We start from the raw sequence: 15,384 nt of genomic DNA, 5'->3' as shown, positions 1-15,384 counted from the left end.
TGGCTGAAGTCGGACGCTTAACCGACTGCGCCACCCAGGCGCCCCAAACCCAATTTTGTCAAAAGCGTACAGGAGTGAGTGAACCGTGACGTCAACTGCAGACTTTAGTTAATAACAACTGCGTGAGTATCGGTCACTAACCGGAACAAATACACCACATTAAGGCAAGACGCTAGTAACAGGGGAAGTCGTGCTCATGGAAGGGAGGTGTGTGGGACCGGTCTGCACTACCCGTTTTTGTGTAAATCTACACCTCTTATTGAACAATTTCATTAATCTTTACTACTCCTTTAAAACCTGAGAGATGGGCTTAACACAAGTGAGTTACGATGCGATGTGAGCTGAATTTGTATTGAAGCCACACTTGGGAACCCCCTGGGTGAAGGGACTGGGTTTTTATTATTTGGGGGGTCTCCAGGCTCCTCCCTAGGCCTGACACAGAGCCGATAAAGGCTGCATAGCGCAGGGCAGGTGAATTTGAATAATGAAACCGTATGCAAAGTGACAAGCTTCCCATTTATTGCCTCTGGGGCCTCACGACAATTCCCTGTTCTCTTTAACTCCTATTTTGACATCATTTCAGACTTACAGGCAGGTGGCGAGGATCGTCCAAAGAATTCCCGTGTTCCCTTCCCCCGATTTCCCCCCGAAGCCTTCACGGAGGACCCCATGTGGTGTGACCTTCCCTGTCTTTCCAGTGTTTTCACCCCCATTTCCCAAGGAAGAAACAGGCTGAGGGAAAGGCCCCATTTTCATCTTCGTTCTGTTAGGAACAATGATGAACATTCACTGAGCGCCTACTACGTGCGGGGCATCGTTGCAAGCACTTCACGGGCCTTTTGGCATTTCCCCTCACCTGGCCCCAGGAAGCAGCCCGTTGGGATCCCACTTGGCAGATGTGGAAGTTGAGGCACAGGGACGGTGACCCTGCGGCCCAGAGTTCCACAGTCAGTAAGTGGTGGACTTGGTCTGCGGAGGCAGGTGTTTTGGCGACAATTGAAGAGTGAGGTTGACTTAAAACCGCAGAAAACAGGGTGGGAGCCAAGTTGGGAGTGTGGGAGGGCAGACAGCACAGGCCCTGAGATCAAGAGTCAGGCGCTCAACTGACTGAGTCACCCAGGCTGTCCCTTCCTTATGACTTTCTTAATAACATTTTCTTTACTCTAGCTTACTTTGTTATTATTTTTATTAAAAGCTTTTGTGGGCGCCTGGGTGGCTCAGTCGGTTGAGCATCCGACTTCAGCGCAGGTCATGATCTTGTGGTTCGTGGGTTCAAGCCCCACGTCGGGCTCTGTGCTGACAGCTCGGAGCCTGGAGCCCGCTTCGGATTCTGTGTGCCTCTCTCTGCCCCCTTCCCCGCTTGTGCTCTCTCTCTCTCAAAAAATATATAAACTTATGGGGCGCCTGGGTGGCTCAGTCCGACTTCGGCTCAGGTCTTGATCTCACAGCTCATGGGTTCGAGCCCCGCGTCGGGCTCTGGGCCGATGGCTCAGAGCCCGGAGCCTGCTTGTGATTCTGTGTCTCCCTCTCTCTCTGCCCCTCCCCCGCTCGTGCTCTGTCTCTCTCAAAAATAAATATTAAAAAAAATTTTTTTGAAAGCTTTTAAAAAATGTCTATTTATTTTGAGAGAGAGAGCACGGAGGAAGGGCAGAGAGAGGGAGAGAGAGAGAGAATCCCAAGCAGGCTCCACCCTTTCAGCCCAGAGCCTGACACAGGGCTCGAACCCACGAACCATAAGATCATGACCTGAACCGAAATCAGGAACCAGACACTTAACCAGCTGAGCCCCCCAGGAGCCCCTCTAGCTTCCTGTATTCTAAAAATACAGTATCTAATACTGTACAACATGGAAAATATGGTTTAATCAACTGTGTTATCTGTAAGGCTTTGGTCAACAGTAGGCTATTAGGAGTTACGTTTTTGGGGAGTCAAAGTTGCATGTGCATTTTCTACTGCCCCGGGGTCTGCACCCCTAACCCCCCATGTCATTCAAGGGTCAGCTGTATATGAGTTTGAGTCCCTGGGTGTGGGTGTGAATGTGTGTGGCCGTGTGAGTGTGCACCCCTGTGGACACGTGGAGTGTGTGGATGAGCGTGAGTCAGTGTGAACATATGGGTGGGTGAGTGAGTGTACGTGGAAGGGTATGAATGTGTGCAGGTGTGCGAGTGGATGCGTGAGTGCGTGAGGGTGAACGTATGCACGTGAACGTGTTTGGAGAATGTGAGTGAGTGGGTGTGAGGGTGGGTGTGAACGTGCGTGCAAGCTTTTCTAGGCAGGAACAAACCTGTGTCAGTGAAGCAATGCCTACACCTGCCCCCAACCCCCCCTGCCGTTGTTCTTGGCGGATTTCACGTGAAATGCAGAATTCCCTGGCGCCTGGGTGACTAAGTCGGGTAAGCGTCCGACTCTTGATTTCGGCTCAGGTCGTGATCTCACGGTTCACGAGATCGAGTCCCGCGTCGGGCTCCGCGCAGAGCCTGCTTGGGATTCTCTCTCTCTGCCCCTCCCCTGCTCATGCTCTGTCTCTCTCTCTCTAAATAAATAAATAAAAACATAAAAAAAAAAAAAAAAAAGAAATGCAGAATTCCCATCTGACCTGAATTCCTGTTGGAATTCACAGCTTGTCTGGCCAGGCTTCCTGGCTCTTGCTGAGGCCTCTCTCCCTGGCTGCCCTGGCTGTCCCCATCCAGTGTTCGTTCCACACAACTGCTTGCGTTTGTTATTTGTCAGGGCTCCCGCCTGACCCCCAGGGCGAAGAAAGCAGGGGATGGGTATTTCTCACTCTCTCCTGCCCCCAGCGCAGGCCCTGGCACATGGAGGCATTAATACATACATGCTAAGTTATTGTAGCTTTTCTCACCTCTAGGTATTTGCTTGCCCCATCCCCTCTGCCTGAACGCCTTTCCCTTTTCCCTCCCTTTTCTGCGCGGATCTTTGGAGAGACCGTCAGAGGCCATGTCCTCCAGGAAGCCACCCTTGACTCCCCCCACACTGTCTACTGTCATATACTTGAACTGTAAGGTCTCAGTAAGCAGGGTCCATATTTATTTCGTTATCTCCATATCTGTGTCCTCAGCACTTGTCACAGGCTTAGGCACACAGTAGGGCCGAGAAAAAAATAAGTGCATGAAAAATAACGAAAGAGAATTGAAGTACTGTGTCCCCTCCCAGAGGCTTCTCTGCTTCCCTGGCTCACCCTCCACCACAGCAAGCCCACCGGGCTGTCCTTGGCTGTGAGGATTCTGCCTCTACTCTAAGACCAGGAGCTCCTTGAGCCTAAGATGGGGTCAAACTACCCTCTGGGTCTCCAGCACTTCGCAGCCTGAGTCAGCACGTCCTCTTACCTCACCTCCTTCCATTTTCCCTTCCTCAAGCCTCTCCAGCCAAGCTAGCCTTCAGACAATTACTCCAACATGCCACCCCAGGGCCTTTGCACTTGCTGTTTTCTCTCCCTGAACTAGTCTTCCCCCACATTCTGTTCAGGATCAGCTCAAACGTGTCTTCATCGGGGACACCTTTCAACCACCGACCCCGACTGGCCTAATAGGTCCCTCTCTGCTTTATTTTCTTCTCCGGACCTCTTGTCACCTGAAATATTTTATTCTCTTAGCATTCTTCCCTACTGCTTGGCTCCATTGGGGTTTTTATGGTGTCCAGTGGTTAGTGGTCTACGGAGCCTGGGCTCAAATCCCACACCTGCTGCACGCTTCTCACCAAGTTGCCCCTCTGTGCCTCAGTTTCCCCATTCGTAAAACGAGTGATAGTAATATAGCTCCCTCCTAGGGTAGTTGTGAGAGTTAAATAAATTACTACACGCAGTGCCTCACAACAGAGCCTGCCAGATCTTACCAGCTATTGCCAGAAGAGTTGTTTCACTATCTAAATTCTTCGGGCCCCCGGCATATGGCAGGCGCTCAGTAAATGTTGAAGGAACAAACGCACAGGGGCACCTCGCAGAAGCTGGGCCGCTGGGAAGGGGAGAGGGATGAAAGCCGCCCAACGCTCCAGCCCCACATGCACCTGCCCCTCTGCAACGCGAGGCTGGGGGCCGGAGCCGCCCGGAAGGCCCTGGCCGGAGCCGGGGCGTCATTCGGAGAGCCAGGGGGAAGCACTGCGGGGTTCTGGCGGGAGAGGCTGCGCGGGGGAGGAGGCGGGCCCGGGATCCAGGCCCGGCCAGTGGGCGGCCGGGAGGCAAGGGGAGGGCGGGGGCACGGGGCGGGGCCTGCGGAGGGGCGGGGCCCGCGGAGGGGCGGGGCGCAGGAAGCCGGGGCGGGTCGCCTCGCGCGCCCAGGAAAGCCCCGCGCGGCGCGGGCAGGCCTGGCCGACCGGGGGTCCCCCACATCCCGCTCGGGCGCCGGCGCGGCGAATGGACCCGGGGCGCGCAGGTAGGACGCGGGCCCATGCGCGCGGCGGAGACGGGGGACCGGCCGGGGGATGGGCTCGGCCGCCGGCGGGGTTCCAGGCGACGGGGACCCCCCGGGCCGACCGGACCCCATCGGGGGTCGCCCGGAGCCCGCTCCTCCCCGCGCCCCGAGCGGCGGCCGGCTCGGCCCGGGCGCCCCCGGGGGCGGCGGACGCGCGGAGCGGGGACCCCGGCGCGCCCCCCAAACTCGTGCTGGCCCGGAGACGCCAGCGGGGACGGCCCCTCGGGGACCCGGGGCCGTCGTGAGCGTAGAGTGAGGCGGGGCTCGGGCCATGCAGCGCCAGTGTCCCAGCGATCACCCCCTGCCCCGCGCGCAGGAAATGGGTGAGGATTGGGGCGGAGGGGGGGAGGGGGAGTTCCGAAAACTGAAGTTGGTTACCCGGTCGAGGCATCTGGGGAAACGGGGCCCTGTCGACTCCTTGTTCTCCTTACTTGAATGTTGGGTAGACCCAGTAACAATAGCGGTCATTTAACTGGACTCATTTTGTACAGATTCTGTCCTGAGCATTGAACGTATGCTGAGTTAAATCGCAAAATAACTGTTTTGGTCGGTGCCTGTGTCCGTGCGTTTTTCAGAGGAGGACGCTGTGTGGCACAGGCAATTTAAATGACTTGCTCGAGGTGGACAACTGCCTGGAAAAGGTGCGGCAGGATTCGAACCCAGGCGGTTCTGACGCCAGAGCCTGTCGTGGTCCACCCGTCGGCAATATTTGTCAAACTACCCCATAAACGAATTATCCAAGGGATTTTAGTAAAAGGCAGATTCCCCGGGCTGTCTTCAGTGAGGTTCAGATTCAGTAAATCTAGGAATCTGGAGTTTTAAAAACCCACAACATCTGGATTTCTTATATCAAGCAAGGCTGGGGACCAAGCAACCCTCAGTGGTCCTGCTGCTGGGATTTGCAGATGGCTCCCCTGCGAGCACTCATCCCGCTGGGGTCCTAGCCTCTGCTCTTCCCCAGCTGCCTTCCAGGTTCCACCCCTGTTGCTCCTTCCCTAAGAGTGGCCTTTTAGAAGCCTGGGCATTTTCTGGGACATCAGTGCCTTGATTACAATCCTAAAGTCCGATGGGGAAACTGAGGGTGAGGTGTACCTCTGTCCAGGGTGTCCCCCCACGGTCAGGGGATTCCAGAGTCCTGCAGAGACTCCTCAAGAGCAGCTCACCTGCCCAGTGGTTACAGATGTGGATGCTGTGGTGTTGGCAGGGAGCAAGGGGTTGGGGGGGGGGCAACCTCCAGCAGCCATCCATTCATTAATCAGTACCCGCTGGGCTCCTACAGGACACTGCTCTAAATAGCACTGGTGTTTGCCTTTTGGGGGGGGGGGGCTCGCGCAAGTAGGGGTGATCACCTGGCAGGGACAGGCTTCATGGAGCGGGGACCCCTGAGCCAGCCTTGGAAGAGGGGCGGGGGAGCTTGGCTGCGGGAGAATGGGAGGGAAAGGCATGCTGAGCACTGGGAGCAGCTGGGAGCAGCTGGGAGAGGCCTGAGGGAGAGGTGCCGGGGGAGGGGGAGGCAGCCAGACAGGGATGGGAAGGTGCGTCTGGCCACGTTGTGGAAGGCCTTGAATGTCATGCTGGAGTGTGGCCCAGTGCGCTTCGCCTCAGCCCGAGCCATAAAAATCACAGTGCAGATTCCTGGGTGCCCCCGGATCCCTGAAGCCAAGGCTGGAGGGAGGCCTTGGGAAGGCAGCAGGGAGGGAAAACCACTCGTGAGTCAGGCACTGTGGTTACCACACGCCCAGTTACCAGCAGATCTCGGATCACCTGAAGATTTCCACATTCCGGGCAGCAGCTCAGTAACTGATGTGTTTGGTACCACACAGCAGGGGCGGGGAGGTGGTCCCCTAAGGCAGTCAGTTTCCAGATGCTCTGATTTAGCAACGCAGCTGAAATGCACTGTGGGAGAAGTGAGGAGAGGGCCTGTCCTGGACCCGTCCTCTCCCTCCACCCCTACTCCCCTACCCCCCAGAATGGAGGTGCTGCCCTCTGCCCTCAGCTGCCTTTGATGGCACCTGCAAGGGAGGCAGGGACAGAGCCCCCCGGGGTGCTTCACATGTGTCAAGCTGGGCTTTCACGAAGGCTAAGGGCATCATGTTTTATAAGATACTTAACACAGTTTCCAAAACGCATCATGTTTTATAAGATACTTAACACAGTTTCCAAAACGTCGCACATGCACAACAAATGTTCATGACTGTTTTTACCCGTTAGGAAGTATAGCGTGGAGGTGACGAGTGCGGACTCTGGAGCCAGGTTGCCGAGGTTCAAATGCTGGATTTCCAATTTACTAATTTGTCAGGACCTCAGTCTCCCCGTTTATGAAATTACAGTGGCTGCTTTATACCATTGTAGCAACGATTAAGTGAACGGATACATGTCGAGCCTCCAGAACAGTGCCTGGTACTGACTGAGCACTATGTATTTGTGAAATAAATAAAGGAACCCCATTGGATGGGATCGAATCGATCCATTTTGCCAGGGAGGAAACTGAGACCCAGAGATGTGTGCAGTGGCCTTGCCTAAGGCCATGTTATCTAGGAGCCACAGGGAAGGATTTGAATCTGCCTTTCTCCCCAGCCTGAGTTCTCTCCTGCTATGTCAGCTTGCTCAGGTTAGCAAGAGGGACATCTTTCTGAGCGTTCCACATGCCCAGTCACGTTTGGCCAGAATGCCCTTGGCTAGGCTAGAAGACAGGCCAGTGGCTCGCCTGGCTGTGTATGAACTTGCCCTTTGCAAGAGGTTGGACAGGAAGCCCAGGGGAGACTGAAGGCTCTTGCAGAGGCCAGGGCAGCCAGTGTCACACAGGGCTGTCTCCCTGTTTTCTGACTGCCATCGAGTCATTCTGTTTCTCTGAGCAGGAGGCAGAGAGAAGGACACAGGCTTGCAGACAGGGGCCCCGGGTTCAGATCTGACCTTGCTATTTCCTATCTGTGTGATCATGAGGCACTTGCTTAACCTCTGTGAGCCTCGGTTTGCTTGTCACGAAAATGGGTATTGGGGGGTGTTCAGGGCATAGTTTTTACAGGCACCTTGCCCACGGCTCAGTGATGGCGGTTTCTCTTCTTAGGACAATCGCTTCTCCATATCCAGCACCTGGCTAGCGCATTCATGTCTTCAAATATTCATCAAGCACCTATATGTTCCAGGAGCTACTGACAAGAGTATTGGACAAAGTCCTTGCTCTCCTAGGGTTTAAATTCTAGTTTGAAGACGGGCGATACACAACTAAGCAAACACATTCACATCTATCACCCTTATTGCTAATTCTGAACTCTGCAAGTTTTGAAAACCGACAAGGTTTTCCATCATTCAGTTGGAAGCAAGAACCGAGGGGAACTAATCAGGGGGTTCTTTGGTGTGCTTGTTAATCCCCCTGGACACCAACGCTTATGTTGAGAAATTGATGTGAGCGATGGGGGGGGGGGGGAGGCTGAGAAATTGACGTGAGCGATGGGGGGGAGGGAGGGGGAAGTGCTGGACCCATGGGGGGAGGGGGGCAGGGTGGTTACGCCTGGTGGGATTTTATCCTCAATAACCTGTCTATAATCTGAGTTACTGTGACTTCTGAGACATGCCTGGTCCCCCGGGATTTCACACAAGAGGACAGGGACCTTCAGGACCCCGTCAGGACCGGGGAGGAAAACGAAAGCTGGGTGAGGGTGGACTTTGCGGGAGCCTCTCCCGAGGAGCCATGTTTAGGACGATGTGGGGCAGAGGCCCCAGGGAAGAATGGGCCGGGGGCGGGGAGCCCGCAGGGAAGGTCTCGTCCACCCCACCAACCCCGCCTCCTGGCCCGCTGCTTGTCCCTGGCTCTGGGCGCTCAGTTCTGTCTAAACTCGCATGTCCTTGCCTTTCCAAGATGTGGCCGTGGGTCTGAGATTTCGGGTTTGGCTCTGACTGACTCATTCTCACCCACGGGGGCCCGCGTGGCATTTCTGAGTTTGCTTTAGAGATTCTGGGACATGTCTCAAGCAGGCCCGGGTGCCAGCCGGCTGGAGAGGATCAGCAGCGGGGCGGGCATCTGAGTCCTCCCTCCTCCCTCCTCCCTCTTCCAGGGACAGAGGAAGGAAGTGGGTCCGTGTGAGGGGAAGAGAGCGTGGCCTCCTGGGTTTGGTGTAACCCTTCCTAATATTAGCGGAAGGACTGTAGTTCTGAGCAGCGGGTTGATGAAGGGACTAACCACACACCTGAAAGTAACAGGTACACACACGTCTTGAGGGTCAGCACTAGGCTTCCACTGGCTCAGCAGATGTGTTAGGGACTGGGGACACAGCAGTGAATGACACAGAAGCGAGAGCCCTCTTAGAGCTGACAGTCTAGCGAGGGAGGTGACTTTTGAGGTGAGACCTGAGGTAAAAAGGCGCATGGACATCCCGAGAGTGATTCCAGCAGCGGGAACAGCAGGTGCAAAGGCCCTGAGGTGGGAACAGGCGTGGTGCGTCTGACCCACAAGGAAGCTGATGTGGTGGTATGGAAATGAGCCAGACACCGAGGGGTAGGAGCATAGGTCAGGGACGAAAACGGGAACCAGAGCCCTGCAGTGTCTCGTTCACCTTGTAAAGCCACCTTCCCAAGTAGGAACTGCTCTTATCTAGACTCTGCCGATGAAGAAACAGGCACTGAATAGTTGAGTAACTTGTCCAGGGTCACACGGGTGGCAGCGCAGGGCCATGAACCCAGCAGCTCCAGCATCTCCGGTCTTTACCACGGTGTTTAAACACCTGGATGTGGTCAGGCCAGGATTGGTGTTACGGGTGATTCAATCATCCTACAGATCGTTTTACAGATCATTCTGCCAATGAGCACGTTCCCGGCCTGTGACCGTGACTGTGACATCCGCCTCACAGCACAGAGCATACAGTGAGGATCAGGCGCTGCACTGGGTGAACACGGGTAGATGAGTGGGCGCCTCCCCGTTTCCCCGAGGAGGAAACTGAGGCTCTGGGTAAGTGGCCGATCTGGGTGGCACAGCTCCACGGGGGCAGAGTCTGGATTCAGACCCACGGCTGCTGACCTGGGAGCCTATGCATTTAACCACCGTTAACCACCGTTCTGAGCCATACAGCCCAAGGAGTAGAGAACTACGTTTCATGGTCAGAAATGAGGGGAGCACAGTCACCCAGAGCCATTTTGGGGAACTGGGGAGGCCCTGAGGTTTTCCTGAAGGAGCCAGGAAAGCATTCTGCCTTTTCTAAAATTTTTTTTTTTTTTCAACGTTTTTATTTATTTTTGGGACAGAGAGAGACAGAGCATGAACGGGGGAGGGGCAGAGAGAGAGGGAGACACAGAATCGGAAACAGGTTCCAGGCTCCGAGCCATTAGCCCAGAGCCTGACGCGGGGCTCGAACTCACAGACCGCGAGATCGTGACCTGGCTGAAGTCGGACGCTTAACCGACTGCGCCACCCAGGCGCCCCGCATTCTGCCTTTTCAAAAGAGGAAACAGAATCTCTCTGGAGAGGGGAGACACTAGATCTCTGGACGGGCAGTCCTCCAGGCTCTTGGAGCCTTAGCCTCTTGACGATCTTGCCCCTGGCCATAGAGCACGGGCCTTCTGGAAGGCAGATCCTCGTAGCTGGGCAGCGCTAACTGAGAGAAAATCTTTCTGGAGATTTAGCCAAACTTGCTTTCCGGTAACATTCACTTTCTGACTCTGGTTCTGCCCCCTTGGAGGTAGTAACCAGCTCCCCCCAACCTGAGCCCAATATTTCTCTTATTCAGACCACACAGGTATAGTCCTTTCAACCGCTCTTCCTGACTCAAGGAATTGTAGAGAATTCAGCATGGCTTTAGACATGAACAGATTCATCAAAGTCTCACATAAAACCCATTGCTTCCCCCAGTGTCTGCCCAGTCACAGAGGAGGAAGACTGTCACCTCCTTGGATTTGGACCCATATCTTTGTTGATACAACCTGCAGTCATACTTTATAGTGACCACATCCCGCTTGGAGCGTACGTTGGGCTTGCCAGCTAAAACCTCCAGATCTCTCTTCTGCATGAGCTGCTGTCTGTCAAAGTATATTCCGTTATGAGACTCCTTATTTGAGGCTAGCACTTGTTTTTTAGTCTTTCTTGTTTTCTAGTAAATCTACTTCAGGCTAAGAGGCTATAATTTTTTTTTTCTTTGAGTACTCCTTTGGCTTCATTTCACAGGTCTTGTGACACAATGCAAAAATAATTTAGTTTCCCTTTTGATTAAAAGTGTTATGCACTTCAAACGTTTTTAAAGATGAATGGATTTTTTTTTTTGAAGTTATCCTTGTGTTCTTGGAGTCTCAAATTGTTGCATTATGGTCAGTATTTATGGCTTGTATGATATCAGTGATGGAGAATTTGTGAAGATCTTTGTAAGATTCTCTGGTTAGTTCCTTTTGTATGTTCCACTTGTCTTTGAAAGGATGTGTATTTTCTGGTGGGTGTGGAGGTTTTTGTTTTGTTTTTAATGTTTAGTTATTTTTGAAAGAGAGAGAGTGCAAGTGGGGGAGGGGCAGAGAGAGAGAGAGAGAGAGAGAGAGAGGGACCAAAGATCTGAAGCAGTCTCCGCAGTGACAACAGAGAGCCCGATGTGGGGCTTGAACTCACAATCCGTGAGATCATGACCTGAGCTGAAATCCAGAGCCTGAGGCTCAACCGACTGAGCCACCCAGGCTCCCCAAGGTGGGTGTAACGTTTCAGAAATAGAGCTCTTAGATCAACTTTGCTAATTACATCATTCATGTTTTCTATGTTTTTATGTGTTTTTCTCTATCTGACTTATCTCCCACTCTGATAAAGGATCTACACATTTCACCTTGGCCTTTTCTTGTTTGTTTTTTTTTTTTTTTTTGCTTTATTTTCAAAGCTGTGTTGTTCAGTGCATATAAAAACAAAACATGAATAGAAGAAGGGTTCATGATATTTATTCCTTCTGGTGAATTGCTCCTTTGATCAGTATAAAAGAGCCACTTTTCTCTCTTTTAATACTTTGCTGTCTTGAATTTATTTTATTCAGTGTTCCTTCATTCCCGTACCTCTTATCTTTATGCGCATTGGTCTCTTGACCAATTCTCTGTCTTCTTTTCTTCAACACTAAAGTTGAAGGACTTTTCTAGGACTTTTCTTTGACTACAGTCTTGTAGCCACATAAATTAAAAATAATTATATATATGTGTGTGTGTATATATATATATATATATATATATATACACACACACGTATATATTACCTCTCAGACTCAGCTCTGTAACCCACTTGCTGCATAATTTAGGGCAAGTCCTTTTGCCTGTTTACCGTAATTTCCTCATCTGTAAAATGGGGACATGACTCACTTGGCCTCTCCTCTCGGGTTTCTGTAAAAATAATGAGAGTGGAGAATAGAAAAGTTGCTGCCTACATCCCTACAAGTTAGTCACTGGGTGTGAATATGGGCTGGCTTTCCAGGCGGTGAGAAAGAGGGAGGGACGGAGAGGGAGGGAGGGGCAGGGAGGACCGTGCCAGAGCCCTGAGGGTGAAGGCCGACTTCACGGTGGCCGCCCCTGGTTGGCTGCCTGGGCTGTTCACAGATACACGAGTCTCTGGCCTGGAGGGGCTTCTGGTCTGGAAGAAGGTGCAGCTCACTGCTCATGGGACAGAGGGACAGGCAGGGAAGGGCTGAGGAAGGAGCGGGGTTTGAGTAGCAGTGTCCCAAGGGGCTGGCTTAGGAGGTGGGCACTGAGAGGGGAGTCTGGGGCACATTTGTGGACGGGTGAGGGGCAGCGCTGGGAGAGCCCAAGGTTGGTAAGGACCGCTCTTGGGCTCCTCGTCCTCCCCTAGGAAGGAGGAAGGCAGGGGGCTTGCAGAATTTGGAGGATCCTTGACACCAAAGAGCAGGCAAAGTTGGGTCTCCAGCCCCACCCCTTCCTCGTCACCATAACAACCACATCCCATAATGAATAAGAGGAACTAGGGACACAAGGGAGGGAAAGGTAGCAGCCTTACACCTTCAGGGGTGGGGGTGGGGCCGGTGCACCAGGAGGCTGGTGGGGGGGGGGTCTTGCCTCTTGTTGGGGGCGTCTCAGGACACCCACCCACCCCAGATGACGCCAGCTGGTCGTCGGAAGCCAAAGGGAGACCATAGATGTGTGGTGTGGTTTTTGAAAATGGAACTCTTTTCCAACGCTTAAAAATCAGGAAAATATGCATAGAAATCTGGATTTCTAGCTTCTTTGAAAAATCAGGAGACCTAGCAATGCCCAGGCCTTCGCTGATGTGGCAAAAAGCGGCTGACAGAGTGACGGCTGCCCTTTAGGGCTGGGCCTGTGCCCGCCCGCTGCGGCTTGTCCCTTCTCTGCCATTGAGGTCTCGGGTCTGTGATCCCTTAGACACCTGGGTCGTCTGGGGCAGGCGGCTGTGAGCTGTGCGACCCCCCCACCGAGATAGTGAGTGAAGAAGCAGGTAGGCTGAAGTCGGGGGCCCCTGTAAAGGCTGGGGAGTGGACTGCGGGGTCTTTGGGAACCCTCGTGGGCCTGAGCATGGATGGGCTGAGACGTTTGCGGCCGTGCCCCCTCAGCCCGGATCGCACCCCCGTTCACCCATCTTTTTCCCTTTTCCTCCTTAGTGAGCTTACATGCAGGCCGGTGCACAGCTTTGTGCGTTTTCCCAAAGCGTGCACTTGCGTGTGTAACCCAGCTTGACCGGCCCCCCAGAAGGTTCCCTCCTGCCTGCCCCGCCAAAGACACTTCCCTGACTTCTGACCCCAGGATCAAGGGGTGTCTCCTTTGGAACTTGATGTAAATGGAATCAGTTTTGCCCTTTGGAACCCGGCTTCCTCCATTCAGTTCGCGCCCGTGAGACCTGACCACGGTTGTCATGGCAGCTGTCGCTACTCAGGGTCTCGGAGCGTTTCCTTGGTGCTTGAAGATGGGCTTTGCCACCTGCTCCATCCACGCTGTCCCTAGTGCCTCTTCCACCCCGCTGTGGTCTCTCCGTCCCCTTGTGCGACCGGTGAGGCAAGTGGTTCTGTCCTCGCATCACAGACGAGGAGACTGATGCTCTGAGAGGGCCCCTGGCTTGCCTAGGCCTGTCAGCCGGGCAGGGCAGGGCCTGCACGCTTAGGCCCAGAGTTATGCTTCTGTGTGTCAGATGCTCTGAGGTCGCTGCCCACGTGGGCGGCCCCACGCGTCCGTGTGTCCCTCACCGTGCCAGGAATAATATTGGCGCAGGGCAGGGTGGACAGCAGATTGGACTCCAGGGAGAGACCTCTGCCCCCAGCACCTGTCTGCAGGCAGAAAGCGAGCAGGGAGATCTTGCCTGTGCTGACGTGCTACCTACCGGCTGTGGGTTTGCCCAGGGGACAAAGTCCTGGTCACTGTTGAGACAAGTTCACAGATGAGGGCTGGGCAAACAGGGACAGAAGCCAAGTTCCAGCTCACTCGCTTCCTGCCTGGTCACCTTGGATGATCCCTGAACGCCTCTGAGCCTCTGCTTCCCTCTCTCTGCGGTTCTTAGGCAGGTTCCTGGGCCTCTGGGTGTCAGTTTCCCCCGTGTCTGCCGTGGGGATGGTACTCACCGCACCTGCCATGTTCCTCAGGTTGCTGTTAGGGTTAAATGAGTTGCTGAAGTTGTAAATGCACGACAGTCTGCTATGACCAAGGCTGTGGCCGGTCAGTTTGGGGGGTGGGGTGGCACCCATGGGCAGAAGGGCCCAGGGCATGGTCTCTAATGGCTGGAGGAACTGGGGACACACAGGGGCAATCATGGTGACTTCTGCGGACCTCGGGAAGCAGGCCCACTGGGAGCCGTGACTGTCCCTAAGACCAGCAAAATCTAATCAGCATCTTGGGGCCAGATGTCATAATCATGGTAATGCCCCAATTACCAGCATTCTGCAGTCACTTCCCCCGGGGTGGCCAAGATCGGTGCCTGCATTAAGGTATTTAAGGAAATTCGGAGCCAGAATTGGTCAGTGTTTATCTAGCTGTGAGAGGTGGAAAATTCCAGCTTGTGGAGCTGTGTCCCTGCTGTCGTGAGGGATGGCCGTCCAGGCCCTCCTGCACTGAGCACATACCCGTGGCCCCTCTGCTGTGTGCCGAGCAGTGTATTATTGGCTCTGGGGTCCCAGCAGTGAACAGGGTGGACACAGCCTCGGGTCTCGTGGGAGCTGGGGTCCCGGTGGGGCCCTTGGACGAGGTACAGGACGTGTGTGCATGTGGTGAGCCTCAAGGGATAAGTGCTAAACAGAGAAATGGCCTTGCAAGTGACGGGGGTCAGCTGCCGTTCCTGATTCTGTGGCATCTGGACACGGGGCCCGTAGGCTCAGCCTCTTCCCTGGGGCCTCCAGGACCTTCTGAGGTCCAGCCTCCCCTGGGTTCCCACTGGCAGCTTGGGACAGCCAGCACGAGTGTCCCCACTGCCATAAAGTGGCCAGCCTGTCCCCAAGATGGTGCCCCCTCCAGCGGGTCTGGCCCAGCCATGTCCTGTGAAGGAGGTCCACAGTCTCCAACCCTCTCCTGTCCCCCTCAGACAAGGCCTTCCCTAACTCTGCACAACCCCGTGGGTTCCGACACGGCTAATGACCTTCAGGCCTGTCTCCAGCCCAAGCCTACCTTCTGAGCTCCAGGCCAGTAGAATGTATTGCCTCCGTGCGGCGCCGGGGGGTTCGGTCGGTGTAGCGTCTGACTTCAGCTCAGGTCATGATCTCACTCCTTGTGAATTTGAGCCCCACATCCGGCTCTGTGCTGACAGCTCGGAGCCTGGAGCCTGTTTTGGATTCTGTGTCTCCCTCTCTCTCTGCCCCTCCCCCGTGCATGCTGTGTCTTTCTCTGTCTCAAAAATAAACATTAAAAAAAATTAAAGGGGCGCCTGGGTGGCGCAGTCGGTTGGCGTCCGACTTCAGCCAGGTCACGATCTCGCGGTCCGTGAGTTCGAGCCCCGCGTCAGGCTCTGGGCTGATGGCTCAGAGCCTGGAGCCTGTTTCCGATTCTGTGTCTCCCTCTCTCTCTG

The 15,384-nt window shown here is 54.3% G+C and overlaps 1 protein-coding gene across 2 annotated transcripts in view; it reads left to right on the top strand.

The window, feature by feature from the left end:
* Positions 1 to 4,247: 4,247 nt before the first annotated feature.
* IL4R (interleukin 4 receptor) overlaps positions 4,248 to 15,384 on the top strand; it is a 42,598-nt gene continuing 31,461 nt past the window's right edge. Inside the window, exon 1 of one of the 2 annotated variants that reach the window (XM_086692628.1) lies at positions 4,248 to 4,385. The gene's annotated coding sequence lies outside the window, so the exon portion shown is untranslated. The remainder of the gene's footprint in view (positions 4,386 to 15,384) is intronic. The other variant, XM_086692629.1, reaches the window with a different exon arrangement.

The sequence above is a fragment of the Puma concolor genome, chromosome E3, assembly GCF_028749965.1.
Source record: "Puma concolor isolate L17-30 chromosome E3, mPumCon1.1.hap2, whole genome shotgun sequence".
NCBI classification, from domain to species: domain Eukaryota; kingdom Metazoa; phylum Chordata; class Mammalia; order Carnivora; family Felidae; genus Puma; species Puma concolor.
Note: the sequence above shows the minus strand (reverse complement) of the source record. Positions and strands in the feature narration are given on the sequence as shown.